This window comes from Pinus tabuliformis, chromosome 4_2, assembly GCF_031772625.1.
Source record: "Pinus tabuliformis cultivar Carrire ecotype Pingquan chromosome 4_2, CPIR1, whole genome shotgun sequence".
NCBI lineage: Eukaryota > Viridiplantae > Streptophyta > Pinopsida > Pinales > Pinaceae > Pinus > Pinus tabuliformis.
Genome location: NC_142304.1, coordinates 422239263 through 422256866, shown reverse-complemented (window position 1 = coordinate 422256866; position 17604 = coordinate 422239263).

The window sequence follows — 17604 nt, the reverse complement described above, 5'->3', positions numbered from 1 at the left end:
TTGAAATGCTGATTGCACTTGTATTATCACATAAGATAGAGACTAGTGGAGTGCAAGTGATTTGAAAGTCCTGCAAGGTCTGCATCATCCAAAGAAGTTGTGTGCAACAAGATGCCGCAGCCACATATTCTGCTTCAGCTGTAGATAAGGCAATCGAACTCTGTTTCTTGCTGAACCAAGATACTAATCTGGAACCCATGAAGAAAGCACCACCACTTGTGCTTTTCCTATCATCCACACTTCCAGCCCAATCTGCATCTGTGTAAGCATGAAGAGTGAGATCTGTATTTCTAGGATACCATAAGCCATAGTTTTGGGTCCCTTGAAGATACTTGAAGATTCTTTTGACTGCCTGAAGATGAGTTTCCTTTGGGTTGGCTTGAAATCTTCCAACAATTCCTACTGCATGTGTAATATCTGGTCGGGTACCTGTCAAATAGAGCAAACTCCCAATCATGGATCTATAAGTGGGTTGGTGAATTGCTGCTGATTCATCATTTGCACTGAGGCTGCATCCTGTAACCATGGGTGTACATACTGGCTTTGACTCTTCCATGCCATACTTCTTCAAGATCTGCTTGAGGTATTTGGTTTGAGACAAGAAGATACCTCCTTCATTTTGTTGAATTTGCAATCCAAGAAAATATGTCAATTCTCCAAGTAGTGACATTTCGAATTCTTTCTGCATAACCGAGGCAAAGTTTTGACTCATAGTCTCTTCATTGCTGCCAAAGATAATATCATCTACATAAACAACAAGAATTAGCAATTTGTTATTTTCAACTTTTATATAGAGATTGCTATTTGCTGATCCTTTTGAAAAGCCTTGTTGGTGAAGATATTTGTCCAACCGATAGTACCAAGCCCTTGGAGCTTGTTTGAGTCCATAGAGATCCTTTTTCAATCTGCATACAAGGTTTGGATCATTCCCAAGAATGAAACCATCTGGCTGCTCAATATATACTTCTTCTTCTAAGTCTCCATTCAGAAAGGCTGATTTCACATCCATTTGAAATACCTTGAAGTTTTGAAAGCTTGAGAGAGCAAGGAACATTCGGATAGCCTCAAGTCTTGCCACAGGAGCAAAGGTCTCTTCAAAATCTATTCCTTCTTGCTGTGCATACCCTTTACAAACAAGTCTGGCCTTGTTCCTAATTACTTCTCCATTTTCATTCAATTTATTCTTGAAGACCCATTTTGTTCCTATTACATTTTTGTCTTTTGGTCTAGGAACTAATTCCCAAGTGTTGTTCTTTTCGATCTGCTCAAGTTCTTCATCCATTGCTTTGACCCAACATTCATCTTTGCATGCCTCTTTCACATTTTGTGGTTCAGTGGAGGAGAGTAATGCCAAATAGCTTGAAGCTTCTGCAAGTGTCCTTCTTGTTTGTACTCCTGCTTCTTTCTGCCCCACAATCTGAGATTCCGGATGATTCTTTTGAACATATCTGGATGGAGTCTTCTCTTCTATTCTTGTCTGCTCCTCTGGTTCTTCTTGAGGTTCTTCTTCTTCTTGAGGTTCTTCTTCTTCATCATTCCGTCTTTGAGGGTAGCCTTCATCTTCTTCAATGTCTTCATGATGAACTTGCCTAGGAATATATCCCTTCTCATCAACCACTACATCAATGCTGTCAACAATTCTGCCAAGTCTTTTATTGTAGCACTTGTATGCTTTGCTATGTGGAGAATAACCAAGAAGAATGCCCTCATCTGCTCTTGGTTCAAGTTTGCCAAGTTGCTCATCAGTATTCTTAATATAACATTTGCTCCCAAAGATTTTGAAGTGCTTCACCGAAGGAGTCTTACCACTCCAGAGCTCATGAGGTGTTTGAGTGCTGTTTACTCGGACATTTGTTTTGTTAAGAATAATAACCGCAGCATGTGCAGCTTCACCCCATAAGGTTGCGGGAGTACCTGATTCATCAAGCATAGCACGAGCCATTTGTTGGATTGTTCTGTTCATTCTTTCCACAACCCCATTTTGCTGAGGAGTTCTAGCTGTAGAGAATTCTCTTCTTATCCCATGTTCTTCACAGAAATCGAAAAATTCGTTTGAGGTAAACTCCCCACCTCTGTCAGATCTGAGGCACTTAATTTTGTGTCCTGATTCATTTTCAACCAAGGCTTTGAAGGATTTGAATTTTTCGAATGCTTCATCTTTGTGCTTCATGAGCCCTAACCAAACAAATCTGGAGAAATCATCAATGAATAATATCAGATATTCTTCTCCTTGAGGTGTCCTCTTCCTAAATGGACCACATACATCTGTATGGACTAGCTCAAGAGGCATGCTAGCTGATCCTTCCTTCTCTGGAAAGTTAGTTCTGGTTTGCTTTCCAAATTGACAAGATTTGCATATGGTATTGTCTGGAATTTTGATATCTAGAAGACCACGAACTGCCTGATATTTGCATGCTTTCCTTATTTGTGAAAAGCTTAGATGCCCCAACCTCCGATGCCATAGCCAATGTTCATCATCCTTGCTTAAGTAGCATTGTTGTCTTTCCTCAAAGATATATAGATTATTTGGAGTCCTTCTTCCTTTGATCACTGTTTTACCTGTATCAAGATCGCGAACACAACATCCATTTGATCTAAATATTACCTCAGTTCCTTGATCGCACATCTGACTGACACTGAGAAGATTATGCTTCAATCCATCAACATATAAAACATTTCCTGCTTTGACCTCCTCTTTCAATGGAGCAACACCTTTTCCTTTTATGGCTGCAGAGATATCGTTCCCGAAAGAAACTTTCTTCCCTTTTCTAATGCGGTATATGACTCAAGCTTTTCTTTGTCCCCTGTCATATGCTTCGAACATCCGCTGTCAATGTACCATAGACTTTCTTGACCTTCTGCATAAAAGACTATCCCACATCTTTCTGGTTGTGATTCTTTTATTCTCCATGTTCTAACATTTGAGGTTTGTTCCTTCTGAGTTGTCTTCCGGAACCTGCTCCTGCATTCAGAGTCTTCATGACCAAAGTTATTACAAATAGAGCATTCAACTTCATTTTCAAGAACCGAAAAGTTGTTATAAGTCCTTTTCATGGTTTCAGTCATTCTCCCTTGTTTTTGAGCTTCTCTAGTCATGATCGTTTTGTAGGCAACACATTGAGCTGCTTTGTGACCGAAGTTATGGCAAGAAAAGCATTGGCCATTAAAGAAACTTCTGCGATAATCAGATCTATCATCCAACCGATTGTAGCTTCTATTCATTCTTGGAGCAAATTGGGAAGATTTTACCTGTGGCTGATTGTAGCTTCTGTTTAAGGCAGTTTGTCCCCGAATTTCTTGATGGTCTTTATTTGTTCTTGAGGTAAACTGTCTCTGATTCACCTGATGACTTTGATTTGGCCTTTGCTCACTTCTCCTTGCTGCATCAAGATAACTTTTAGAGGTAGAGGCTTGAGATGTTTCTCCATTATATCCAAGACCTGTCTTGATCAGAGGAGATCGCTGCACATTGATAATCTCATCCAAGGTTTCAGATCCTTTAACAAACTTAAGATTAATTGCTTTGGTTTTCTCAATCTCCTTTCTAAGACAAACAATCTCACATTCCAATTTTTCAAGATGTTTTTCCTTTTCAGCTAGTTGACATTGTAGAGAATCAATAATAGCACTCTTCTCTTCTAAACAAACCTTGAGATCTTTCATTTCTTCATAAAAGCCTTCTACATCTATAGCATCCATGTAGTCATCATCTTCAAAAGCCATTAAAAGTTTATATCTATTACCTTGTTCATCTTCATCACTATTTGAAAATCCATCACTATCTTCATGAGTGTAGTAGCTTTTCTTCTTTTCATATTGTTTCTTGTTCCATTTAACAGGTTCCTTTCCCTTGTCATTCTTATCTTTGTGAGGACATTTGGCAGCATAATGACCTACTCTTCCACAAGCAAAGCATTTAAAAGGTAACTTACCTCTGAACCTTCCAGAACCCCTTTGAAGATTTCTGATGAAATTTGATTCCTCTTCTTCATCTTCTGGCAGGTGACTTGCTTCATAATAATCTTCTTTGCCTGAAGCCTTGAAGGCAGCTTCTCTTCTGTCTGATGGACCTCCCTTTCTCATTTCATAAGCGGTTAGAATTCCGTGAAGCTGAGACATAGTAAGAATTTGCAAATTTTCCTTTTCTTCTATGGCAGATACTTTAGATTCAAACTTGGGGGACAAAGATCTTAGAATCTTTTCAACCACAATAGCCTCTTTTATTTCTTCACCCAAGTTTTGCATGCAATTGACAATCTCATCTACCCTAAGGAAGTAGTTAGCCACACTTTCATCATTATACATTTTGAGAGTCTCATACTTAATCCTGAGAGTTTGAAGTTTAGCACGCTTTACCTGATCGTCTCCTTCATAGCTCGTGACCATTTTGTCCCATATTTCTTTTGCAGTTTTATAGTGCATTACCTTCATGAATTCTGATTGAGAGATGCATCCCAATAGAGTATTGACTGCTTTCGCATTTGTTTCATATTTCTTTTTCTCGGCTGGATCTGTAGGAGTAGCTGAAGGAAAAGTGTAGCCTGTTTCTACGATGTTCCAAACTTCTGTACCAAGAGATTGAAGATATGCAGTAACTCTTACCTTCCAATAATTGAAGTTTGTCCCATCAAAAACCGGTGGCCTGTTTGATGCTTCTTTCTCGTAGTTGCTCATGATGATCGATCTACCTTCAAGCGGTCAAGCTTCTCTGAAGGACCTGCTCTAATACCAATTGTTGGAAATAATACTGAGAGGGGGGGTGAATCAGTATTATCAGAACTATAAAACTTTTTCAATGCTCAGAAACATATACGCTACTTTTGTTAAGTGAACCAGCGTGTACACGCAACTGTGTCTAAGGAAAACAGCGTATAACCAGAAATCTTATAATTCAGTCAGTTTATCTTCAGTTAAGTGCATAAGGACATTATTCACCATATTAAGAGTAAACAGATGCAGTAGAACAGATCACACAAAAACCACACACATGAACACCATGATATAAGGTGGAAACCCAATGTGGGTGAAAACCACCTGCTGCAAGTCGTCTCTATCTTTCTTTAATATGAAACTTCAGTTTACAATCATTTTGTACTGGTGCAGCCTTATACCAGTATGCAGGCTACAACCTGCAGAAGGCTACAACCTTCTCTCGTTCTCCAAACTTCCTTGGAAGGGAGCTCCAACCCCCTTTGCTCTTGTACTAGCCAAGATACTAGTACATAGGTGCTGGCCTACAATCTTCTTTCTTTCAGGTACCACCTTTCATACATTTTCAGACTGGATATTCCTGAAGCACAACGTTACAATCTGAAGACCACAATTCATTCAACTTTCACAACAAATCATTGAAGCACAAAACATCCAATACTAGCATCATCAATCACTGAACCACTGAAACCCTGTCAAACACCAATTACCAGAACACAGAGCAGACTACAGAACTCTGCAATAACAGTCAGACCCAACTGTAACTCAAAAATCAAGCTCCAAAATATATACGCTACTTCAATGAGAGAAACCCGCGTATACACGCGCTTTTACCGAAGCCAACCTGCGTACAGATCTAAAAATAAATTCTCTCAACTTGCAGCTGTACCAGACATCAGTTAGACCCAGAACATAGCATTGCGTCAGTATGCAGATCTAGAAATACACATAATCAACCATATCATAATAGTTCATTTCAAATCATTAGATCCCGATCTATCCTTAGATCTAGTCTTCCATCAACCGAAGTGATCTCTCCTTAGCTTAGATCAAGCAACCCAGAACCTGCATACCAGATCTCTTTCTTTTTCAGATATTCAAGCCTTTTCAAAAGATGATTTGCCTAATGATCTTCTCATCCTTATATAGCCTTAGGCCTTGCTCAATACCAAGGGCCAAACCATAGAAATCCAATACCATCAACTGAGAAACTAGGGATCGACACGTCTGTCGAGATACTTTGGTCCAAATACATAGGCTCAAGTACCGAGGACTAACTACCATGGACCAAAGGGAAGCTTCCCGACATATACGCCCTTTTCTGTTCATATATCTGCGTGCATACGCGCCTCCGTATATATATAACCTGCGTATACGCGACTTAGTATGCATATAGACTGCGTGTATATGCAACTTGGACTTGATTAACCTGCGTATATGAGATTTCTCTTCATTCTGTAGTCTGAACGGAGATCTGTCATCAAAGAGAGTTGCCATCAAGGACAACACCTGTATCAAAGCGCCACACCTGTGCCAAAATGCCAACACTTATTGAGTTCTCTATAATCAACATGGACTCTCCACTTGCTATTATTTTTAGTAACGATGAAAAGCAGTGACACCAACTGACTGTCAGATATTGGATAAATAAAATTAGCACTTAGGAGTTTTTGTAGTTTAGTTCTTTCACCACCTCCTTTAGTGCAGGGTTCATGCAGCACTGTGGCTGTCTGAATGGTTTGCAGCCATCCTTCAAATAAATATGGTGAGTGCATAGGTTAGGATGGATCCCTTTCATATCCATATAATCCCATGCAAAAGCCTTTTTATACTTCTATAACATCTGTAACAGTCGTTGGTTTTGTTCAACGGTTAGGTTGGAATTAACATTCAAAAACTTTCTAGATTCGATCTCAATTGGACTACTAGAAATATTTAGAGTGGTCCTCATTTGTTCAAAATGTATATCTTCCACCTCTTATTCCTCATTTTCATTTTTAACAGAAGAAACAGAAAGCGAATTACTAATAAAACCCTTAAAGACATCATCTTCTGTCTCATTTTTGAAATACTGGGCTTTCCCCAGAGTGAGGAGTGGGAGGGAAAGATCTGACTCAAGCTCAAACTCATCCCACCAAGGGTTGTACACATCCATATTTGGTTTTGGGGGATAAATATTAAGGTTCTATGTTTCTTGGCCATCTGAGATCACCATGGATCTCGTCCTGTAGCCTATAAATGCGTCTGCAGTGGCTAGCCAAGGTCTCCCTAGGATCAAAGTATGCCCCCCCAAATTGGATTTGGGATGTAAGATAAGAAAATCAGCTGGATATCTCCAGGAAGCTATCGTAATCACTATATCCTCTAACATCCCCTTGGGTTTAACACGGGACCTATCTACTAATTTAAGCACAATAGGAGTATGTCTAAGTCCTTGTAGCCCGAGAGCGATAAATAGATCCTTCGTCATTATATTAATGTCAGCCCCAAGATCGATCAATGTGTTTCCTATGGGTTGATCATTAATGTAGACAGTGACCGTAGTATTTCTTGGATCATTATACTTAGTAAGGAGAGGCTAAGCAGACATTAGTTCGGATAACTTTGCCATCATATGTATGGTGGCGGGTACTTTAGGTTTCATCCCAGGTTTCTTGAAGCGCAAATATCTCACTGTCTTGGCATAGATGGGTACTTCTTTAAGGGATTGTAGCAGAGGAATTCATACATACAAATTTTGCAACTCCCTAAGAAAATCAAATTCAGGCTGTGAAGTCATCCTAGGTTCGGCCAATCTTTGAGGATATAGGGGGTCTTGCATTACAACAGTTGAATCTGCTGTTACAGGTGTATCAACCTTCCTCGAATTAGTTGTTACAATTGAAACAGTTCTTCGTGGGTCGACTATTATAGATGTAACAACTTCCTCTATGTCATATGTTGTAGGCACAGTAGCTGTCTCAAAGCCTCCAGCATCTCCTCTGGATGGTTCACAGTCCTCCTCTGTAATGATAGGGGAGTGACTAGGGTTAATTACTGTGCCCGATCACAATTGTATTTCATTAAGCCCCACGAGGGTAATAATATAGGTCTGGAAGGTCGTCAGAGCCTCTATGCCCAGAGCTACTTTATTTTTTGGATTTGGGTTAGGTTGCACAAGTAGTTGGAGTCGCACAGGTGGTGGAGGAGTAGGATCTTGGAAAGGAGGTAACAATAGCTATTGTTGCATGGGTGTTCTAGACAGAGCTTATTTCTGGGCACTCTCCAATTCTAGTTCCAAGGATATGGTTAGGGTTGAGGATATTGAACAGGAGGAGATGGAGACCAATGGTTCTAGGGTGAAGGAAACTGTGTTGAAGGAGGGGCAGAATATTGCCATGGATATTGTTGGTTATTATATGCATTGTTCCATGTATTGAAAGAGGAAAAGTCTTGAGACATACCTGGAGGTCGCAGTTGCCATGGTCTGCTCGGTGCGATGAAGTAAGAGGACTGCGCCTCTTCGCTTGAATCTCTGAATATTATCTTTAGTCGAGGAAGCTCCGAACATTGCTCTGTCAAAGGCTTTAGCTCCCAGATATTACATAAGTTGATGTTGTTCAATTCACTTTCCCTGAAAGGATGTTTCTTCTGACAAGTCAGATAGAACACAGCTAGGGATGTGCCAATTTCTGCTTGTGTCTTCTTGATTTGTGCTGTTGTTATCTAGGTTGAGAGAGTACTGAGGATATCGGTCTTGAAATTTTCAAACAAATTCCCGATCTTCTCTCTAGTTACTCCTCTGCCTGCAGATTTTTGTATGTGAATAGAGGCATCTCGAATTGTACTCCTTCCTTTAGACGATCCTCAAGAGCATCTCAGGAAGAGCTTTAAAATTTCAGCGTATGGCTCTTGCAATATATCCCCTTTTCCCAATAAATTAAAGGTGTCAAGGTAGTCATCCGTCATTCCTCTGATGAATATAGCCTTCAAGATTTCCTGGTCTAAATCACTGTGCTTAGACGTCTGCAGATTATAGTGAAATTGTTCCACATAATCTTCGAGGCTTTCATCCTCCTTCTGTGTCATTCTAAATATCTCTTCCCTTAAGTCCCTGGTCCTGCAATAGTCCTGGTGCTTTGACAAGAATGCCTCCTTCATATCATTCCACATTGAAATAGAAGCGAACCCAATCCCATGAACCATCTCAAGGCTGCCCCTTTAAGGTAGCATGAAATAACATTAAGTTCTGAGCATATATTGTATAATCATAACTTCTACATAAGACATCAAACTCAAATAGAAATGTATCTGGATCTTCCATAGTCATCCCCTAAAAAGATGGTAAGGATGATAGAGGAATATTTTTCATAGGAGCTTCACCTCCGATATTCCTGATTGAGAACTCAAAGGTGGTGATAGTGGCAGCTGTTTTAGCATTGTTATCATTGGTTTCCCCCATGACTAATTCTTCTAACACTTTCTATAATAGATGTCCTTCGAGTTGTGTTTGTGATGGCCCTGTAGATGTGGTTAGTGCCTTAGATACCCCTAGAGTTGGCTGTTTCACCACACTACCTGTATCGGGATATTGATAAACCAACAGGTGCTTTTCCGTCTCAGGTGTCCAACCTTCCCCCTCAGTTTCCCCTTGCCCCTCAGTCATCAAATTATGGCTACTAACTTCCCCTTCTTTCTCGTGAATTGAATCCTTGGTCTTGGGGGTATGAGTGCTAGCTTTAGAATGATACATTCCTGAGATGGAGGAATTAGAGGTTTTTGCTTTCGTATAGGAGTAATAGCTTTCTGTGGCCCTCTTTTCCTTGCATTCCTTTGAGAGCTAGACTGTTCTTTTTCCGCCTTGGATATTAGTTCCTGGATAAATGTGTTCCTTCCTAAGTCTTCACCCTTCCTTTCCTTTTTACGACCCATTGTTCCTGTGACTTATTAGAGTGGGGGTGATTTCAGTGTCTCTGTAATTCCTACAAGTGCACACATGGACCCTATGTGTATTAAATCACACTCTAAGTGTCTCAGTCTTTGACAGTGGTGAGCCTGCCCAAGTATGTTAGAGCGATGCGCAGGTTCTTACCTCTCGTCTTCTTGCTCAAAAAATATGGACTAGGAACACTCTATATCAAACAAACAACTTGGCTTAATGTATCGTCAACTGTCATCCCCAACAACGTCGCCAAAATGTAGTGTTGTTTTAATCAATATTAATTGACTGAGACTGCAACATTAATTGTCAACGTAGGGTAGGTATTGTTGTTTCAATGGAGTTTGCATTGTCTGTGCCGATACACTCTAGCTAAGCATACGAAAATGCAGAAAACTATAAAAGATGTTGCTGATCTAAATTGCTAAATCAAACCATGTGTGTAGACATAAAAACACTCTACAAAATTAAATCACAACTCGCAGCTATCAAAGTAAAGGCGTGCCACAGAGGAAATAATATCTAATCCAGCTGGTTACTACCATTCTGTTGATTAACTCAGTGTAACAACATAATATAAATAGAAACAACAACGAATGTAATCCACAATTTGTACAGCAACAACGAGAAATCATAAATCAATTAACTAAACTATAATGTACACTACCTATATCACTGCAATCCCTGCCAAAGAGGAGGGCCCTTCCTCCTCAGCAGGGCGCAGGAAGAACACAAAAGTGATTAACAAATCAGTTGAAGAACAGTAACAACATCATCGTCCTGATTGATATTAAAAATAAATTCAAAATTACAGAAGCAGAGTAACAGTACTCTTCTATATGCCATGTCCTTTTACATGAAAAATCAAGTCTTTTATAGTTATTACAACCCGAAATTAGAAACAGATAAGTCATGAGAATTTCGCGATTCTCATGCTGATAAAAAATAAAAGTAGTTACAACCTATTGCTAAATACAAATATCCTGGTGTAACAGTATCCTGTAACAAGATCCAATGTGTAACAACTTGTAACAACATCTAATGTGTAACAGCAACCTGTAACAACATCTAATGTGTAACAGAAACCTATAAAAAAATCCAGGTTGTAACATCGAACCATTCTAACCTTTTCTGCAGTTAATCCTTGTTGCATGTCTGCTTCATAGCTTTGTTCTTGTGATCCATCACCTGAAAAGAAGGAATTCACAAAATACTTCTTCAATACTCTCCTAGTTAGCCACAAATAGGAATAAAGCCTCATATTATTCGATAAATACAACAAAGTAACATGACAATATAATAGGTTAAAAAGGTAAGAAAATAGGGAATTTGGCCATATAAAGTCATAGGCCTGGAGGACAGAAAGGTAAAAACTGGGGAAAGAATGTGCAGAAAATAGGTAAAAAACCATACCCAACGTATACATATATACATATAAAATTCAACATAAAACAATCATGATCCCTAATGAACCTGTTAGACAATCACATAAACACATGCATAAATACATACATATATGCATATATAAACATCAATATAATCACAGTCACAACACAATTACCAACTATCGTAAGGTGTAGGTTAAGAGAACTCCATTTATGCATGCATAGAATGCACGACATTGAGAACAACAGTTCCCAATATAGCCAAGGCATTTGATGCCACAAGCCTATTCACTTTACCTTACTTGATTACCTTTCTCATGACTACTCTGCCATCGTCGATTTATCCCAATGAACCCAACCAACTCAACCGACTGTCATATTCTTACCTTCAACTATCCTTACTCATGCACCGAACTTCATTCGGGTCTTACATTACCTATTAGGTACCATGTAGCTCTCCCCTAGCTCCATCAAATTACTCCTTCCCAACCAATTCCTAAGACACTCAAAACATGTAAGGCGAAAACAAGAAATCCAACAAGAAGAAAACCATGAAAACCAATATCAATAAGACATCACAAAAAAAGTGGCAAGTCCTTGCACCAGACATAAACAAAGCCTCAAATCAAGCTCAACAAATCACAAAAGGCCAAAAGAACAAGACTAGAAACAAACACCATGACTCAACCCCATGGGTTTTGAATGCTTCCAAGGGAAAGCTCAACCCTAGCCTTCTTCAATATTTCATGGCAGTCTCTTTTTCCATGAAATTTCCTGCACCATATTGCCACAAATACATAATTTTCAGTGCATAAATAAATATAAAATATACTAGTTACCTTACCTTGTTGTGCCAAGCACACTGCCTTGTAAATGAACATGTACATATATCATCTCTCAAGGGACTCAAATTCCATTGGCGGATCCGGTTGTAACTAGAAACCAATTGTTAGACCTGTCAAATACATGTTCAGGAATATACTACATATCCACATAATGTCATACAAAATCAAGGTTAAGAAGACTTCCTATGTTCACGAAAAACACTCATTCATCTGGAATTGTGGTTTCCAAACATAGCCAAAGTAATTCTCACCCAATTCATTTCTTTTACCTTTTTCCTTGTTGTAATTTAGTCTTACTATGTACTGTCACATAACCCAATTGTTAGTTATATAAACATATCAACCATTACCTTGTCATGCTAATACCAAGCATATTTCCCTGCAGTTGTTCACCTATGTCAGTCACACGTTCCAAAGATCAAGACATCATGTCTATTAATCTGAAATCAACATTTACTGAGTCTAACAACCATGTCATAATCGATAATTAACTAGCATTCATCGATCATAATACATAATGCTACAACTATCACCTACTTACACTCAAGTACATATCAACTGTCTCAACACATATGTATTAGTACAACCATCTTAAAACAAGATCATTCCTTCATGCAATCTTATAGACACATACTCATATCATGCAAGTAATCAAATATTCAGACAAAAGATAGATTACATTATAGACACCAAATGCTCAAACACCAAATAAATGACATAATAAAAAATTCAAACACCAAATAGATGACACATGCAAACACATACCTTGATGTATTTCAAGGGAGGCTATCTATCCCCACAGTCAATCTAGATTAGCACAATATAACTTCACAACATATCAAATCAACATAAATAAGGCCATGATGTCCATAAAAGTAACTAGCTAACATGTTCACATCATAAACTCATAAACAATTGTCATTCATGCATAACAGTCACATATGCACAATCCTTCTAGATTAGTATAACACAATGTCACAAATAGGTCGACTCATAAGTGATTGTCATAACCATAATCATCTGCATAGGTCAATCCAAATAAGCACAAAACATAATAACATCAAGATCTTAAATGCAATAACCTAATCATCAAGTTAACTAACATATAATAACAAAAAGTTAACATATAACATAATCACCAAGTTAACTAACATATAACATCAACAACAATGCATATAACAACAATTTACTATCCTAAATGACTATCTAACCCACATGTATATGAATGCACTTAACTAGCATATACCATGCATATAACCACAATAACAATAGAATGACAAGTATATAAGTAACCCTAATTATTATAACAACCATTAACCACATACTCGCATGCCCGACATCTAAATCTATATGACGATCTACTCTTACCCCAAAGTCTATTGTTGCAATCTCGCTCTAGTGATATGCATCTCCTACTTTATCTCAGCCAACACATTAGCATTATAACATACCAATAGCATCATGATATCCTAATTTCATACAATCACCTCACAATGCATGGTTGGCCTACTATACATGCATAACTATAACCATAACAATGCGTGCATAACAACAGACAAGCACTGACATGCATAAAAAATTTATATAAATCCAACATGCATTCATGAATAACACATCCCAACAACAACATCATCAAAACCTACATGGAAACAAAATTGTAACAATGACTACCACCATGCATACATAACAAGCACATATGCATCCTTCACACATGTATGACAAACAGATTCCACCAATCCATTCCAAGTGTTGAACCATGCTTTGATACTACTCTGTAACACCCTCCTCCCACATTTACCCTAGTAATTGATCTACTGGGGTAAACATGTGATGAGAGGCTACTATGATCTGATTCAATTCCCCATATACAGTTAAGGAAGTGGAACCAAAAAAATACAACCAACGTAACCTTCTACACGTGCTACAGAACCTCTAGGAGCCAACCAACCTTCCCAGGTGACCAAACCCTGAGGCAACCCAACATCATATTGACCTACAGCCTCAGTCACTCCCATGACATGGGCATGCATGGAACTGGGGCCCTCCATTTTCTCTCATGGCAAGGGCATGCAAGCGGCTAGGGTATTTTTTAGCTAGTTCAGAGCCAACGACCCCAGATTCTATGCCACTTTTTCAAGGCTAGGTCTCAGGCCACTACCCAGAACTTCATGAAACTTTCAGAAATTAAAAGTAACATTTAAACAATGGTACAAAGGAAAATACTTGTATAGAGACTTGACTGGACCCCTACTAGCCATGACAGACATTTCATCAAACATGTCAGAAATATGCATTATATAGGTCATAAAAACAAATCTGAGCATAAGGGTTTCATACTTATTTGAGAATTGCTAAGAAGCATTGATGCCTTATCACATTAATTGTATTATCATCTATTATGTCATATATTAATTGTTCATTCATTTACAAATCAAAACATGATGAGAGCCATGCATCATCATTGTCATAAAACATACTCATAACCAACATATAAACAACAAAAATAATAAGAATACAACAACCATAGAATCCACATATAAACCAATACATTTACACATGAAAAACCAAGGCAAAAGAACTCTTATTACTAAATGCAAAAGCTAACCGGGTTTGGGACTTCCATGAACCACCCAACGATAGATTGACTGAACCAAATCTTTCTTTCAGCCAATCACCCCCGTGCCACATTCCAACCATGAATGTGGGACTCATAACCGAAAAAAAAACTGAATGAGCGTGGATGCCACCGGATTTCTCTACCTACATCGTGTGGAATTTTACTATCTCCTAGTACCTAGGTTTTATAATAATCCATAGTTTGATTTAGGGATCACTAGACCATGATCGAGACACCACCCTCTAGGCTCTACCATATATCCTGCCATTCATTGGCCAAGGATTCCTAAGCCTGGGCAAGGGCACCCACCTCAAGGTTTTATTGCATATACCGCCATTCACCAGTCGAGGATCCCTAGGCCCACCAAGGTGTTGGGTGTGGGATCCCCCAAGGGCAGTTTTGGGGCTTAGAGCCCAGATTTTTGTCAAAGTTTGTAATTCCAATGTAAAGACTCTACATTTTGTGGATGCGGAGCACGTAGTTGTTAAAGAGCCATAAGATTGTCCGCCCTTAATTTTGATAATGTAATGTCGGATGTAAAATATCTACCCATTGTCCGCAGACCATGGGATTATATAAATAGAGCGAAGCTCTAAGTAGTTAATAACATTCATAGATCGATTGATGAAGATGTATGCGAGATAATTCTGAAGTGTAAAGTCTAGTTTTGGGTCGTAGTGTAAGAAGAGGCTCTGCAGCTGAGTGTGCAGAGGCTTAGTAGTCTGCAGTTGAGTGTGCGAAACCCTGTAGCTAAATGCACAGGGCCAGTCGAGTCTATAACCATCTGAAGTATTAACAAACAGAAGTTTCTATCATTTCTGCATATTTATTTCTTGTTTTATGCAACTATTATATTGGATATGAATTTCACTTCTAAGGCTTATATGATGCGTGAATGTGTATAATTGTATTGGTTAAGTGGACACAAGTAAGAATATTTGTTTACACGAAGATAATTAAGATATGTCGGTAAGATAAGTAAGATACTTAGTCTAATTCAAGAATCAATGCAGTTCGTTGCCTTAGCAATGTGAAAGGACTTCAGACCCTGGTTAGAGCTGTGTGAAATCCGATTGTAATAGATCGCGAAGGTACTGAAGGTTAGAACAGAGCGCGAAGCAACCTATGCAAATGCATGCATAATTGGACCAAATCGACATCACATCCATCTCAAGGGTGCGGAAACTTGTTCCAGCACCCCCCCATACTGCTTCAGGTGAGACTTCAGTCCACTCTCTGCGGGTTGATGTCGAAATGGCTAGTAGTGTAGGGATTTGTTTGGCTAAATAAATCTGAACCTGGGTCAGGCCCGCATAAGCCAACAAATGGTTTCGTTGTCGGGACCAGATTGGAATCCAACTAAGAAAGAAATTGAAGGCTGGTTGGACAGAAGAATTCATGAGTTCCTGACACAGGAGAACAAAAACCTGCGACTATCAAAAGAAGAGTGGTTAGATAACTACCTGTATATGGAGATCCACCGAATATTTTTCCCTTCCTTCCCTACTGAGATATATGAGTGGATCGTGAAGCTAGTAGATAGCCAAGAAGGGTGGAAACTTGACTGTCCTATTGTATGGACCCCAGAGCTAGTGTGAAGATTGAAGCATCGGAGGATAAGATTGCGTGCACCATCAATCATTGGCTCGATCATATTATAGGAGGATTTGTTACTGAGTTTGGGGTCGACACCTCAGTCAGCCATAGAGAGGCAGAGCGACACTTTATCAAAGGACCGCGAGGTAAGTATGTAAAATATTTGAATACTTGGATTAAAATGTTGTTGTGCGAAAAGAGGGTTATGCAGTTACCTTGATGTTCAAGGCTACGTGAAGCAGAAAGGTTTACCAGAACAAAGGAAATAAGGGTCCAGAAAATAGCCCCTTGATTTCACCTCCGTGGAGGGACGAGGAAGAGCTCACGAGGGTCTCTCTGCGAAATGATAATCAACTGATAAGACAAAGAATTCTGCAAATACCACCTCCACCCACACCACCATCGGCTTCACCGCCATCACCTCCATCTTCACCTGTAATAACTCCACCACCACTGCTATTCAGTATGGTAAACATAGTGAAGTTGCATGTGTTTAAAGGTTTGGGAAATGAGGATCTGGACCAAGTCTGGTTCGTTGTAAGAGCTGTATGGAAAGCACAAGGTGTTATAGATGACCATATAAAGAAATCGACGCTAGTTAGTGCCCTGCAGGATTGCATGCTGACCTGGTATATTAGGTACTCCAACGATAACCCGAATGCGAGAGTCACGGATATCCAAACAATGCTAAATAGAGAATTTAGCAGGCCTAAGTCTAAAGCGCAGTCGATTGTGGGATTTAAAGAGATCACGATGCTACTAGGTGAGACTCCTTGGGAGCTGGATCAGAGGCTGAAATGTATGATTCACGAAGCCAATATGAATCTGACAGATGGACAACATTGCGAGTGGTTTGTAGCTTCGCTACTACCACATTTAAGGAGTGTGCTATCATAACAGAAGATAACAACTTAGGCAGAAGCTTTGGAGATTTCCATGAAGCTACATGAGACCTCGATGCATGATCCTAACCTAGGAGTTCAACAGATCCACGTGCAGCTAAAGAATCTGTGCCTTGAGATGTAGAGTTTGAAATATGACAGGATTGTTCGACCAGAAGTGCACGAAGAAGTGTGGTGCATGAAATGCAAGAGTCAGGCTCATGACAAAGACTGCTACCTAGTTTCACAAATTACCTTGCAGGAGGAGGACCGATGCCTTTAAGGCTGGAAGCTTAAGCAGGAGCTAGTGCGGTGCCTACTCTGTGGTGCGCGATCTGTCAAATAGTTGGACAACATGCCATCGATAATTGTCACTTGTTACAGAAGTATACGCAAACTTCGCAACAATTTTTCTGCAACTTTTGTAGGTCAGTGGGACGTGAAGAGTGTACATGTAGGAGTTATGAATTGAGGATGGATAGAATGCCCACCTATTAGGTTTAGGCTGAAATGCAGCTCCTTGACCAGAATGCAGGAATGGCGTGAACGAGATTTTAGGGGCACGAACGAGACCGAGGCAGAGGAGGACCTGGTAGAGGTCGCGGACAGTTGATTTGCTACAATTGCAGAGGGACAGGACACTATGCCCTCG